The following is a 16,663-nucleotide window of genomic DNA, read 5'->3' on the forward strand; positions in this document are numbered from 1 at the left end:
TTCTTCCCTGGTCGGGGTTTTCTGAGTTTCTTGTGGATCTCCCTGACACACGCTCCTGTCGGTATGCGAGCTTATATCGATGCGTTGGGCGTCGCACGAGCTTATGTCCATGGGGATTGGTTCAGGCATATTCCCATAGTTTTGTGGTAGCACACCAACACCCGGAACATCCACACCATTCTCTCCGTGGTCCTCGAGATTGTTGTTTTCGCCTCCATTCACTGAGTTAGACATATTGACCTGAAATCGAAGATCTTGGACAAGAAAAAGCGTGAAATATTACTTGCGTTGAGTGACAAAACCAACAAGAAAATAATCACTATTATTTTTAGCCCCACGATGGGCGCCAAACTATTTACAGTGATGATGGTAATAACAATTAAATTTATTGATGGGACTCTAAAAATACGTGATCTATTTTTATGCTAGTTTGTTAAGCAGCTGATGCTAGATGTATGAGACTTATAGGCAAAATAAATATTAAGGATAGGGCGAAAATCAAACCGTTAGGCCAATAATCGGGGCCTCGGGCTCGTTGATTTTGGGCCTCGAGGTCGATCCCGGAGCTCGATTACGAGCTATCGGAGATAGTTGCTATGTGACTAACAGTTACAATAAAATCAATGGAAGCTCTTTATAGCCGATGATAAGCAATAAATGATAAACAAACATGAAATCTATAATATCACGAGAGTGTATGAGAGAGAAAAGGGAATGTTCTTCTATATTTCTTGTGGAACAGCTGGAGCATTAAGGTCTATACAGAATGTCAAGGACCCCTTTATATAGGAGGGGAAACCCAACATAGTACAAAAGCATTAATTACAAAAATAGGGGATGGGACAACTAGATGGCACCAGGCTCTTATGGAACAGCTGGAGCATTAATGTCTATACAAAATGTCAAGGACCCCTTTATATAGGAGGGGAAAACCCGACATAGTACAAAAACATTAATTACAAAAATAGGGGATGGGACAACTAGATGGCACCAGGCTCTGCTAGTACTAGTTGTATGCCTAGGGAACTCCCCATTCCCATCATGGCCGCGACCAACATTGTCCCTATGTCGGGCGTCGACGGACCTCGAGGGAGGGTACTCGACCTGTGCCCTTGAGCCTTTGAGGTGATCTTCCAAGATGCTTTAACAATGAGAAATTGGTCCCTCCAATTTCACCGTATACAAGCGGCATCGATCAGTGATAGCAGTACACTCTCTCCTCAGCTGACTTGGTGAGCTCCACTTCATTCCTGGGTATTGTATATCTTGTCCCTTGTATATAGCATTTTGAGTTATAGCTAGGGCCTTGTCGTCGACACTGTCGTAGCACTCTTTTGTTTCTATTAGAGGCTCCGTAGACATAGTGTGGGTAGTATCTTGTTTTGGTAAAGTTAAACTAAAAAGGTTGTAATTGTATCACCTGTTCCACTTCAACTATGATTGTATTGTGTACTATTTTAGAGACTTGTTAATGAATGAACTTATGGCAATGGACTGGTGTTGTTCACATGACCTCTTGATGTCTAATTAATGAAATGTGTCTTCACTTTATTCATGGGTGAGTTGGGTAGACTATATTGTGTAGGCTTGCTCGATTGAGCGCTAGTCACGCTCCCCGAGGTTGGGGCATGACAGTATTATCCTATTTTGCTTCATATCTTTTTATACCTCGCAATTCTTTAATGCTCCTTTCTATGTGTCCACGACTGTAGGAGATTCTATTATGGTAGATTGTGTTTATCGCTCGCGTGTGGTTTCCATGGGGATCTTTGAGAATAGGGTAGACCTTCTAGTTCTTGACATGGTGGACCTTGATGTATCTTGGATATGGATTGGCTACCACCTTATCACATAATTTTGGATTGTCATGCCAACACTGTGACATCTTATGGAAGGCTCAACGAATGGTCTAGAAGGGATGTCTAGCATATTTGGCCTTTATCTCTGATCCTAGTACGGAGGTTTCTTCGATGGATTCAGTACTGATTGTGTGCGAGTTCCTAGAGGTGTTTCCTATAAATTTGTCGAGGTTGCAACTGGGCAGAGATATTGACTGCTACATTGATCTGGTTTAGGGCACTCAGTCGATTTCTACCACACCATACCGTATGACCCTTAGTTGAGTTGAAGGAATTGAAGGAGCATTTACAAGATCTGCTCGATAAAGGATTCATTAGACCGAGCATCTCGCCTTGGGGTGCACCAATGTTATTTAAGAATAAGAAGTATGGAACTATAAGGATGTGTATCGACTATTGACAGTTGAAATAGGTCACTATCAAGAACAAGTATCCCTTGCCAAGGGTTGATGACTTGTTTGATTAACTTTAGGGTGCCAAGGTGTTTTCCAAGATTGATTTGAGATCTAGCTACTAGTTGTTGAAGATTAGGGCATTGGATGTCCCTAAGACAGCTTTTCAGACTCGATACGGTCACTATGAGTTCTTACTAAGGTCATTTGGTTTGACAAATGCTCCTGCGACCTTTATGGATTTGATAAACCGGGTGTTCAAGCCCTATCTGGATTCTTTTGTGATCGTCTTCACTGATGAAATTTTGGTATACTCTCGCAGTCGATAGGAGCATGTGCAACATCTTTAGATCATACTTCATACTTTGTGGGATCGCCAGTTATATGCCATGTTTTCAAAGTATGAGTTCTCGTTGGACTCGATTGCCTTTTTGGGCCATATGTTATCTTTTGAGGGCATTAAAATGGATCTAAAGAAGATTGATGCAGTCCAAAACTGGGGTAGACCTACTTTAGCCATAGAGATTCAGAGCTTCTTGGGTTTGGCGGGTTATTATTGCTGGTTCATGCAAGGGTTTTCATCTATTTCAACCTCATTGACCAAGTTTACCTAGAAGGGTTTTCTTTTCAAATGGTCCGATAAGTGTGAGTTGAGCTTCAGAAGTTGAAGACTGCATTGACTACAACCCTAGTGTTGGTATTGCCTATAGGTTCAGGATCGTAAAATGTGTATTGTGATGCATCATGTATTGGGCTTTGCACAATATTGATGTTTGATGTGAGGGTGATTTCCTACACGTCTCCGAAGTTGAAGGTTCATGAGAAGAATTGCCATTTCATGACTTTGAGTTAGCAGCCATTGTTCACGCGTTGAACATTTGGAGGCACTATCTATACGACATTCATTGTGAGGTCTATACCAATCATCAGAGTCTCCAACACCTATTCAAGCAGAAAAACCATAATTTGTGGTAGTGGAGATGGCTAGAGTTGCTGAAATACTATGATATCACCATATTATATTATTCGAGGAAGGACAATATTATGGTCGATGCCTTGAGTAGGAAGGTGGAGAGCATGGGTAGTTTGACATATTTACTAGTGCTTAGAGGCCATTAGCCATAGATGTTTGGGCTTTGGCCAACGGGTTTGTGAGATTGGATGTTTTGGAGCTAGTCGGGTACTTTCTTGTGTTGTGACACAGTCTTTGTTCTTGGAGCAAATCAAGGCTCACTAGTTTGGTGATCCTTACTTGTTGGCATTGAAGAATACGGTACAAACGGGTAGTGCTAAAGAGGTTTTGATTGGTAATGATAGTGTTATACGGCTTCAAGGCTGGATTTGTGTTCCAAATGTTGATGGATTGAAAGAGTTGATCCTTGAAGAGGCTCACAGTTCATGTTATTCCATTCATCCAGGTATCGCGAAGATGTATCGTGACTTGAAATATCACTATTAGTGGCGAAGAATGAAGAAAAACATCATTGCTTATGTATATAGATGCTTGAATAGTCAATGGCTGAAGTATGAACATCAGAAACCGAGTGGGACTCAGAGATTGCGGATACTAGAGTGGAAATGAGAGTGCATCACTATGGATTTTATGGTAGGACTGCCACAGACCTTGAAGAAACATGATGCAATTTGTGTTATTATGGACCGTTTGACTATGTCCGTGCACTTCATACTAGTGGAGACTTCTTATTCTTCAGAGAGGATGGCTCAGGTTTACATTTAAGAGATTATCCTCATGCACAGTGTGCCCATTTCTATTATTTCTTACTGAGGTACGCAATTCACATTGCATTTTTGGAGAGCCGTGCAGCATGATTTAGGCAAGCGGGTTGAGCTAAGCATAACATTTCATCCTTATACGGATGGACAGTCCGAGAGCACCATTCAAATTTTCAAGGATATGTTACGTGATTGTGTTATGGATATCAGAGTTTTATGGGACCAGTTCTTACCTCTTGCAGAGTTTACCTACAATAATTATCAGTCGAGTATTCATATGGCACCATTTGAGGCCTTGTATGAGAGGCGATGTCATTCACCGATTGGTTGGTTTGGTCCTGGAGAGGTTAGGTTGTTGGGCACTAATTTTGTTTGTGATTCTACGAAAAAGGTTTTAGGGGATTCGGGAATGGTTTGGTACATCTTAGTCTTGGTAGAAGATTTATGCAGACCGGAAGATTCAGGATGTAGCTTTATATGGTAGGTGAGAAGGTTCTTCATTGAGTGCTACCTATGAAGGGCGTGATGCAGTTTGGGAAGAAGGGAAAGTTGAACCCGAGGTTTATTGGGTCATTTGAGATCTTAGAGAGAGTTGGGGAGGTTGCTTTCATGCTTGTATTGCCTCCTTGCCTATCAGGAGTACATCCGATATTCCATGCTTACATGCTTCGGAAGTGCCATGAGGACAACTCGCATTTTCTAGACTTCAACACAGTTCATCTTGATGAGAATTTAGCCTATAAGGAGGAGGCGGTGGCTATTCTATCCCAGCAGGTTCGAAAGTTGAGGTCTAAGAGTTTTCCTTGTGTGAACTTGTAGTGGAGAGGTCAACTAATCGAGGCAGCTATGTGAGAGTCTGAGTTTGATATGCGGAGTTAATACTCCCACCTTTTTACCAGTCCATGTACTTTTCTATGTCCGTTCGAGGACTACTAATTCTTTTAGAGATGGAGAATGTGATGACTGATAGTTCATTTTGAGTCCTAGCCTTTATTTCTGTATTTCAAGGCCACTGTTAGCTTCATTTGATGTTTCTTGATTTGCATGCGTGGTCCTTTTTTCCCGAAAATCTTTTACATAAAATTTGAAGAAAACATAATTTTTGACATAAAATGGTATTTGAGTTGACCACAGTCAATATTCTTGGTAAATGACCGCAGATCGGTGTTATATATATATATATATATATAGATTAACAACCTATCAAATAAAAGGTTTTCGAGTCTAGTTTCTAACGCTTTAAACCGTTCATCATTCGGACATTCCTACACAAAATTATGATAAAATTACCAAAGGGTGGCAAAATGCGATCCCGTGGTAGATTCTGCGATCGCAAAACCATTATGCGGTCCACATAATTGATCTGCGACCGCAAAAATGGTCGCAAAATGGACCTGTGTAGCCCAGTTCTAGGCACCAGTTTTGTGGTGCATTATACGACCCGCATACCAATTGTGTGGTCCATTATGCGATCGCAAACCCGAGTTTGGAGGGTTAATTTTCTTATTTTCATGACCCGACCCCATTTTAATATATAGTCTTTGGGGCTTCATTTGGGGCGATATTCTAATGATTTTAGAGAGAGTTAAGAGAGTTTTAGAGAGAGAAAGAGGGAGCCTAACATTCTAACCATCCAATCTTTCATCAATCTTCAAGAATCAAGGAAACCTATCACAAGATCTTCATCTATAAGGTAAGGTTCTATACACTAGACTTTAATTTCGAGTTTTGGGTATAAGATGTGTTATTGAAGTAGGATTCTTGGGTGTAATAGTATTATGTATACATGCATGTACAAATTTTGTGTGTGGGTAGATTGTTGAACACAAATAAGTAAAGATTGGGTTGGGGAATGAAGGAAATCGTGTAAAAAGAGCTTTGAAATCAAGATGCTCAACTAGTATTTGATAAAATGTTCAAATGAGCTGAAACCATGAATATCTTCCTAATTTGTGTTCGATTTTGTTATGTCTCAAAGTAGATTGGGATTGCTAGAAATTTCCGGAACGTTATAGTAACTTAAGGAAAGCTTAAACAAGGTATGTATGGCTAAAAACTCCTCTTCTTAGAAATTGAGCTCCCATGGTATCCATGCAAATATTGTAAGTCTGAAATTTGATTGATGTTGTACTTGTTATTTTAAAGGAATTGGCATTGCAAGAATATATGTGAAAGGCGCATCTCAATGTGTTCAATATGCTATTCTTGGTAAATTGAGGATATGTGAAGAATGTGAACTATGTGCTAAAATGCCTCGATTTCAAGTCAAGTTTAAATTGAGATTGTTATGCCAAACTATGTGAAATCATCTATGTATAAAGATGTTTGAAATAAACAAATGAATTTCGGAAATAGAGTGTGGCTAACGTGCCGAGAACTTGAGTTATAATTGTGCCTAGTGATGCCTATGACATGAGAAAATATGAAACAGATTATGAAATGAGTCTTGACTCTACTTTCCATAAATGACTTCAACAATAAAGTGTCCTAAAGGCTTTGTGCACAATTTATGCCATAAATGGTTGTTCGAGATAATGTTTTGTCTTATAAGTACATCCAATATGATACGAGTTGTTACATGCTCTGATGTTGAAATTGTATATTATCGTGATTGGAAAAGAGTAATTCAAGAATAATTGGTTTAATTCCTTGTTTATGACTTTGATGTGTGTTTCTATTGTGGTTTTGTGGGTCCCCTTCTTTTTGGAAGAATCCTTTGTGTTTAAAGTTCCATTGCTAATGAACTTGAGGTGTATGATTTCTGAAATATTGTATATACCCATGATTCATGATTCCTATCATGTGTACTTGACATCTTGGATTGAATGGATTGTTGTTGAAATTGATATTGATGTGAAATGTGGGGGAAAAGAGCTCGAATTATGAAATGTGGCCTAGTGCCAAGTATGATGTGATAATTGTGGCCCCATGTGGCGATGAACTGATATATGTGAAGTAAAGATTTAAATGAGATGATATATGAAAAAGGAAAAATGTTTTGGTAAGACGGCCTAGCTAATCGGGCTGTGATCGAACGCCATATCGTACACATGGTGGTATTGTGCTAATATTGAAACCGGAAAGTGAGAATGAAGTTGTGACTGAGGTACATCTCTCAAATGAGGGAACCTAGCCAGTCGGGTCGTGATCGAACTCCGCGTAAAAAGGCGGTGGTATTGTGAATGATGGTGCAACAGTATGAAATGTCCCAACATAAAGCTATGGAAATTATGTGAAAACTATGTGATTCCTTTTATTTGATGATGTGGTTATTGTTTAAAGCTTTTGTTGAATCCTTATGATTTCTTTGTTCTTGTATGGTTGTTCTTTCTAATGAGATGGTGTTTAGTTATACATACTAGTGCTATTCGACGGCACTAACGTCACTTTTGTCGGGGGCGCTACATCTTTAAATGGATGTAGATGTTTCCATAGCAGGCAGTGTTGGTCGCAGCTAGTGACGCATCTTCTTTTCAGCTGACTTGGTGAGCTCCACTTCATTTCGGGGTCCTGTACCGTTGTTTATCATGTATTTGTATTTGAGGTATATTTAGAGCCTTGTTGCCGGCATTTCCATATTACTCTTCAGTTATATTTAGAGGCTTGGAAATTAAATTAGAAATATTGGTATTTGGCAAATATGTTTTTCTTCATATCTATAAAAAAAATTGTCATAGTTTGGATATTATGGTTGAAATGGCTAATGGAAACAAAATGGAAGTTGTTAATGAAGTATTTACAAAGTTTGATTAATGGAGTTCATCTCCTCTTTATTCATGAATTAGTTTGGGTAGAATGAATCTTTACAGGCTTGCTCAGTGGGGTTTACTCGATTGAGCATCGGTCGCGCCTCCTGAGGATGGGGCATGACAAACTTGGTATCAGAGCCTAAGGTTTTAAAGTGTCCTAGGATGTCTCGGAGTCGTTTCTAGTAGAGTCCTTCTTATCGGTATGTTGTCGACCACATCTATAAGTTTGAGGCTATTCGGACATTTAGGAATTTCACCCTTCTTTGATACTCCAGATCGTGCAGTAGAGCTCAAGATAGGAAGCTAATTTCCTCGCTATGTCTTATTCCCAAGATGAGTAATCTTGATATCATAATCCATGAGTTTGAAGCAGTAAGGAGGGAATGACCCCACCATTGAATCTGAGGGAGATTGCCCAAACGTTTGTTAGGAGAATATATCAAGCCATGGAGGGATTGGTAGAACTTGTTGCTAATGGGAGTACCCTTGTTCCTATTAATGTCTCTGCACCTCCAGATCATGTAGTGTATCAGCATGTTACCAACGTACGTTAGGGATGTAGAGTCGAGAGGTATTGATTAAGTTATTGCCCTATCAACCTAAAGTCACCAGGTAACTTACTCCTTAGTACATCAATATGAACAACACAAAATTTCTACTTGTTGTATATGTACATCCATATTGAAGAGTTCTCATGAACATGGTCATAATAAGATGTTGAATCACAAAAACTTGCATGTATCGACTCTTTGAACGAGACGTATTATTCATGAAGCCTCCTGATCACAGTTCTGTTACTTACAGCCTCCTATGGAATTGAGCTCTATAATTATATTCTTGAATTGAGTTATAACACTATTAATACTTCCCACTTGCTTTCCTAAATTCTAAACAAGGGACTATACCTCATAAATTTCTTATAGGATCTTTTTATTTAAATGGAAAACATCTGCTCATTTGTGCCTATGCATGCACCATCGTAAAGTTTACCTATATGGTGTCGAGTTCCATGTAAAGCATCCTACTGTTGTGATACTTCTCGAGTCACTCTTTTACTCACTGGTGTATATGGCTTCTATGGTTTGAACAGTCACTCTACTCTCTTTCGAGTATCATCACGAAACCTTCTCACTGTCTAGTAACATAAGAGCATACATCAACACCTATCATATGAGTTCATGTCAATCGAAATGGTCACTATGTGCATAAAGTCTCTATGAAAACTAAGTTCCTCACATCTCCTTCATAGGAAGATCTTGTGTCGCCATCTTAGTATAACTTTCGTGTCCACTTGGGACATCCCACAGTAAGTAGCTCACTTTGTTCCTAGTATTGTAGTTGTCCGTGACGTGGTCTTGTATTGCAGTTTGGGAGTTAATATAGCATAAGCATGTCCAACACATGACAAATGTTTATTTTCTCTTTATACCTCCATAACATGTATTAATTATGTTCCTTAGTTAGTGAATTTACTGTGCTAGTTTCCCAACACTTGTTCGAAATCCATGAGAGAACGTGTCCTTCTATGTGTCACTATAACACTTCCTTTCTCAAAAGGACCCCAAATAGGCTCTCTGTTAAGACCAAATGCACCTTTGGGAGTTATCATAGCACAGCGCATACTTCTAATGTTTTCCTGTCTTTCATTAGCATCTGGGTACTTCTCAAGACAAAATCCATGGAGAACTCATCACGAACAATTGCAAACCTTACATGATTATTTTATACTGTCTAATTGGGTTTGGTTGTCTTTACACACTCGACTTCTAGAATCATTGGCTATGTCATTGTCATGTGCGGGGACTTTTGCTACCCTTTGTATTCCACCTCCCTGGGTGGATAGGAGTGTTATTTGTCTTTCTCCCTGGAGCATCATGTTAACCATTAGAACCCCTCTAACTAATACATGATTTCGTCCCAATATTAAGATGTCCTAGCTATGTGGTTTCACTCGTGAAAGGTTGAGATTAGATGCCTTCAGATTTTGCACATACCATGAGCATATTGATTTGGACGACAAGTTGTCGTATATTTAGTTCTCTCATATAGGATCAATTATCAGGAAGAGTTAAGTTGTTTAAAATATGACAATCTCGTAAGTGTTCAACTTCTTTTCATCCTCGTGGGCTTGTGGCATAGATTCCTTGTGTCAGTTGACGTCATGTACTTTGAAACCCATATCGCATTCAAGGTGCTAGAATATTCTCATTCTTGATAACTGGATTTTCCTTACACTCTAGGAGACAACTGGGTCACGTACTTGAATATTCTTCCTTAATGATTCCTATTGCCAATGTATTAGTTACCCCTATGCCTCATTTGTCTAATAATTAATGTTGTCACCATAGTTAACCATGTCAGTATTGTTAGTAGTAATCTTCCTATCTCTTAGCATATAACCTCATGAAATACTCTGCTCAGCACATAAATGCATTCCTGAATAATTCCAGCCCGATCTTGAACTTCGTTGCTCCTCGTTGTATTAAATCTATTGGGTATTGAAGGTTCAAACATGTCAAAAACGGAGCATCCCCGTGTGATCACATATATTTGATAGGTAATTTTTATGGTCAGTTCAGGATAGCACATCTTAGTGTAATCATTGAAGGTCATCAAAGGTTTAGTGTGGGTGTTCGCATAAAGATTTAAAATTTAGGAGGGTGAACAAGTTATTCTAAATATTTTCCCCTGAAGATGTTATGTGAGTTGATAATAAAGGTTGCATAAGTGTATTTCACATTAGGCCGCACTAGGAGTATGAAGTTTCCCCATAGTTTTTCCCCATATATTTTGTGTTTTCTCATGTCTATGTCTAAGAAGGTAGTTGGATATCTTTTGTGTATTATTTTGGTGGAAATTACTGAAGGTGGAGGTAATGGATAGTTGGCCTATGAAGGGTATCTATTTTTCATCCTTGTTACCTAAGTCTGGGGGTGGAGATTGTTTCCGTGAATGTGTTCTGGCGAAGTCTGTAAGTATAAGAGGCCACATTGAAGGTCGAGAGTGTTGTGGAGATAAAAAAAATTCTCTTGATTGTATAGCAGTTGGTTTTGATTTGAAAGGTACCTTCTAGGTATTATGATTTATATTTACCGTGAAAATGGTAACAACAATTAAATTTGTAGACGAGATTCTAAAAATACGTGATTTATTCCCGAGCTAGTTGTTAGAGCTGTTGGTGCTAATGATATGGAATCTAATGATGTAAAGCAAGCTAAAGTGATATAGTAATAGAACCGTAGGGCCTGCTACCCGGGTATAGGTCTGATCGATGAAAGACCTCGGGGTCGGGGTCGAGCTCGAGCTATCGGGGACAGTCGAGGATGGGATAACAGTTGAAGGAATAATTAAACAAGGCTCTTTGTGGCTAATACTAAGGCATACGATGAAGAACGAATAAGAACACGATGAATAGCAAGGTGGCCTGGGGCCATTTAGAACGAACAAGTTAGAAAGGAGAGAGAGAGAGAGAGAGAGAGAGATTATTGCACTTGTGGAAAAATGGAGCAACATCAGTCCCATACAAGGTAGGGTGAGTCCCCTTTTTACCAGAGAGAGGACTCGATTACAAGTATGTGGAGATCAATTACAAAGTATGGAGAAGGGATGGCTTGACGTGATGCCTCAACATAGGCTCTGGATAGGCCGGCCCTGTCAGACTTAGCAGTGTGCCTTGGGAGCTTCTCCTTTGGTCCTGGCTTTAGTATCCATTTCCTCTGAGCTGGGCCTCGTCGAGCCCCGAGGTTGGGGACTCGGTCGTAGCCTCCCGTCCTTGGAGTCCCGAGGCATGCTTTTGAAACAACTCGATAGCAAGAAATCAAGTCTTCTTATTTTGCCGCGTACAGATAGTCTTCATGTTTCCCATAATAAAGTGATGAGAAATGATTCTGACTCCTCGAACTTCTTTCGATGACGTTATATCGATGATCCGACTCCTAGCGCGAGCTTTGGGGTAACCGTACATTCATGGGTTCGTGCTGTTCAACCTCATTCGTTGCATTCCTGATTCTCGCTCCCCAAGGTGAAGATACCGCCATCGGTTCATTTTTTCAAGGATGCATTAACTGCGCCAGTCGGTTAATCTTCCAAAGCCTAGATGACCGTGTCATAACCCCTTATAAATGGGGGTGCCTTGGCTTTGCTTTTCCTATCCCGATGCCTCCATTGGTTTGCTCACCTATTTCTTCTTATCATCTTCTATCACCCTTGAACATCATGCTAGGGGCTCATGACCTTAAGGCCGTTTGGAGGAGTTTCCTTGGGTTGTGTTGTGGCCTTCTGCCAGGGCTTCCCTTTATCGAGCATAACCATTTTGTCCCACTACTGTTGTGGACGTTAATATGTTCATTGTGGCTGCTGTTGTTGGCCCGGGGTGATGATGGACGGGGAGTCGGTTTCCCTCTCATGTAGACAACTGTTCGGATTATGCATCGCTGCACACTCTTCTACACGGGCCTGGTGTGGCACTTCATCCCTATGGTTTTTTCCTTCCCAAGAGATAAAGTGGCACTACCGGCCGTTGAGGCTGGGGCCCGCCGAATCTTCAACCTTTGGCTTCGATGGGCCATGTCTCTTTTCTTTGCCTCCTCTGCATCCCCTCCTTTTCCTCTTCTTCATCTTCTCCGGCGGAAATCCCTTGAGGGATTGAGCTGGGAACCTATGGGAGGTAGAGGTCAAAGGAATCACCCTCGAGGGAACGCGCTCGAGGTTGATGATATCGAAGATGGATCGTTGAGGGCAGACTGGGCACGCGGGTTTCATCACATGTACATCCTTTTGTTCCTCCGCTTTAGGTGTAGACTCATGTAGGATTTTGTAATTGTATGTAACGATTCCTCGAGGGCTGCTTGTACACAATTTTTTATGAATAAGAATACACTTTACTGACTTCTGCTTTCCTCACTTTTCTATGCTTATATACCCTTCGAGGCCCTTTGAATGCCTTCTTTTATTTGCTGAACGCTGATATCCGACTTGGGCGCGGGTGTTCTTTCCGATCTTCTACTGATCGGTGTGGCTCTCTTTCACCCTTCATCGTACTTCGGACCAATACTAGATTGATCTGATAGGCCCGGGCTATCGAGGCCCTCTGAGTTGTATGGAGATAATGTGTTGAATTTCGGAGTCTTTGGGAATGTTATCCTGAATGAAGGTCAGCTTCAGGTACCCAGAGGTCCCTTTTGATTTTGATGTAGATAGCCATCCCCTTCTTTTTAAAGCACATAGGATGGATTTCTACTGAGGAGTAGCCTGCTGCCTCGGACCTTCGTGGAGCTTTTGCGATCGGAGCTTCCTGCGTTTATTCCTCTTTTTAGAAAGAGGGAATCATGAGGCCAGGTACTTTCCTTGCGTTGGGTGCTAGAGTTAAAAAACTTCCCGAAGTCCGACTTCTTTGGGTCAGGGATCCTCAAGGTAGGATGCTATCTCGATCTTGGAGATAATATGGACGGCCCCTCGGGCCTTGACTTCTCGTTGAAGGATGCTATCTGGATTGGGTATCGATCCGTCGATCTATATCGAGGTTGTTGGCTTCCCGGGGCTCGCATCGAGTAGGCTAGTCATTGCTACTTCTCGCATATATGTAGGGCGGTTTCGGCTTCTTCGCAAGACCTCACTATTTTTAGATAGCCGCTTTCCTACTTTGGCACTGGGCACTTCATCTCTTTAGGCTCAAAAAGTGTTGGTGCACGCCCTTGTTTTGACCTGTTAGTGTTACCATAGTCATGGAAACCACTTCGGGGCCGGCCCGTCAAGAAATAGGAAGTGCTACTCCCGGCACCCAGGACCCGCTGGGGTTCGTTCCGAAGACCGTTTCTTTGATAAAGGAGGAACATCTGGAGATGGTGAGGAGATACTGTGGGTGGAGCGAGGGGATAACACTGCTGGTGCTTTCCCTAGATAAGGGTATTATGGACTCTATTGATGGATTCTTGAGCGTATGCCTATACCCTTTCTCATTTGGTCCCCCTAATAAGGTTGTGCTTGGATTTTTCTTAAAGTATCGGGTTACTCTAGCGCCGATACATCCGTCATTTTGGCGAGTGGTGTTGATAATGAGGTTCTTTGCGGAGAAGGTCAGGCTCGAGTTCACGCTTGATCATTTTGTTAGGCTATACCGACCCTTTTCATCATCGAGGCCTGCTAATTCTGAGGTGTCGTTCGTCCACGCTCTTTGTTGTTGACAATAAAGAAGACGGGGATCGAGAGTGGTCCAGCTAGTTTATATGGGTCCGGACGGCTGACGTTATTCCTGCGGGGCTTTTGCCATTTCCCGAAAGGTGGAATCATGCACGTGAGTGGGGTATCTGGCGCTTTTTCAGATTTTGCCTTATAGCGAAAATAAGTTGAGTAATAATGTTGTCTCTTTTGTTGCAGCAACTTCGTGGACATGCGACAAGTGGAGGTGGCGAGCTGTATTTCGCATAAGATAGGGAGTGAAATACCAAGGTATGTGCGTATGTTGCCTTTGTCTTGGCCTTTGTATATTCGAGGTAACATTTTCCCCTTTCATTTGTACTGAATTTGTCGTTTGCAGACATCGGGCAGTTCCTTGGGGTAAGAAGGATCGGCACCCATGGTGTGATGGAGCTTTTAGTGGCGTTGGGCAGTCCCGGATCTTTGAGGAGAGGCCATCATCCGACCTTGATGTTCCCGGAGTATCAGATTCCCGGGTGACGGTTCCTCCGAGTGAATGTGCTATACCCGAGGTTGGTTCTTCTGGGTCCTGAGAGGCAGGATCAACATGAGTGTGTTCTGACTTAGAGGAAGTTCGTCGGCTTCTCTTCGAGGTGAGTTTAGGCACGTTTTTTCCCGTATGTCACGCCCTCCTACCTTTATTGAGTTTTCCTTGCGCAGGCCTGTGATGGGCTTATGTCTGAGCTGCTCCGTCAAAGGGCCAAGCTCTAGAAAATCCTGAACGTGGGCGAGTCCCTTAGGCTCCTTAGCAAGGAGAAGGAGGCTGAGTTGGTGCATTGGCGATATGAGGCGTATCGGAGCTCAAACTATGAGAGTTATTTGATGGAGCAGGTAACTTCCTGTAATACGCGCTTCGCTCCTTTCTAATCTTAGGGCTAACCTCTTTTGTTATATCAGCTGCAGAAAAAGGAGGAGGCCTTAGGGTACCTCAAAGGCGACGTTGACCGTGTCAGCGTTGCTTGTGGAGAGCTAAGGACTCAAGTGCAGGCTCGAGCTTTGGAGAAGGCGAGTGCCCTGGCCAAGGTCCCTGCCTTCGAGGCCCAACTCCGCTTGACTCGTGATAACGCCAAAGTTCAAGCGGACATGTGTTATATCCCGTACTTTTCTACAGAGGATTTGAGACACTACTTTTAATGACCACGACTGTTAATATGAGCGGAGGGAGAGTGAGATCGCTGTGTGTGTATATTGTATATTATAAAAACATATACAGATATATTTATATATTGGGGGAGCAATCTCTACAAATTTTCAGCGACTCAATTTGGACGGATTGGATCTCATTTGAAAGGTAAAAAAAAAGTACTTTATTTGCACGTATTTTCTATACTTGCAAGAATTTTGCATGAAAGATTTTGATAATAAGGCAACGCTGTTTAGCCAACCTATTAGCTATAGATACGTTAGAAAGTAATATATAGCAACTAGTAAGAAAAAAAAGCATGGAGTTGTATTTGTTTTATTAACATCATTTTTGTTCATTTACATGTTTACGTGAGAATGATTTTGCGTGATACGTTTGCATTTACTATGTCGGGCGAGTGTGCATCTTTTTGGCATCACGCTTCTATTTAGACACTTGCAAGGTTAGATAATTATTATGAAGTATAAAAAAAAAGGAGAGATGCTTGGAGTTGATTTTTGCTAATTATTAATCATTTTGACTATTTAGATTAATGTTAGATACATTTTGATATAGTATTTGTATTGAGTGGAACGTTTTTGTAAAGAGGTTGAAAAATGTAATTCTATATAGTTATTAATATTACTACTTTCGAATATGCTTTAAATTATACACATAATATAAGAAAGTTTGTGACATTTTGTTTATTATAAAGATAGAAATTACTTTGTCACAAGAAAAAAAGGTTATCTTTTTACCATTTTAAGAATTAAGCACACGAGAATTTTTACTCTTTATATAAGATTAGGAAAATTTTAAGTTGAAAAAATATATGTATTTTTACATGGATGTTTTAATGATAGTAAGCTACATAAAGTGTATTAAAAATAAATAGAATTTTAAGTAATTTGAAATAATTCTTAATTATGCGGGTAATTAGATAATTATCAGGTAACGGGACACTACCTAATTATCTAATTAATTTATTTAATATTTTGGGATAAGCTTGCCCACCCCAAAACGTGGCAGCACCCCCAATTCAATTTTGATGACTCTTAATATTATTGCTTTTCTTGTATAAATAAACATGTCGAAGCTAAGGTCCTTCAAGGAATTCTGCCTGAATGCCCTCATGATAAATGCAAGTCAGTGATGAAATTAGATCACTGCAAAAACAGTTCTTGACGCCTAATCTATATGATTTGATGAGTGAACGTGTGAAGGAAACTACTATTCCTATCACGGAAAAGATTTACTGCCCAAATCCTAAGTGTTCTACATTGATGTCAAAAGCTGAGGTCCAAACTTCTGCCCAAGCTAGGGACAGAACATGCGCCAAATGTCGCCTCATTTTCTGTATCAATTGCAAAGTTCCTTGGCATCAAAACATGACTTGTGTTGACTATAGAAGATTAAACCCTTACAAGTCGTAGATGACCCAAAGCTCAAGTCTCTTGCTACACAGAGTTTTTGGCGTCAGTGTGTAAAGTGCAACCATATGGTGTCCCTTGGGGAAGGAAAATGACGACATTTTTACATACCAAAAAAAAAGGGAAATGATGACTTTTTGGAATGATTCAGAAGAACTTATGATGTTACACGCATAACGAA

This window comes from Nicotiana sylvestris, chromosome 4 (genome assembly GCF_000393655.2).
Source record: "Nicotiana sylvestris chromosome 4, ASM39365v2, whole genome shotgun sequence".
Lineage (NCBI taxonomy): Eukaryota > Viridiplantae > Streptophyta > Magnoliopsida > Solanales > Solanaceae > Nicotiana > Nicotiana sylvestris.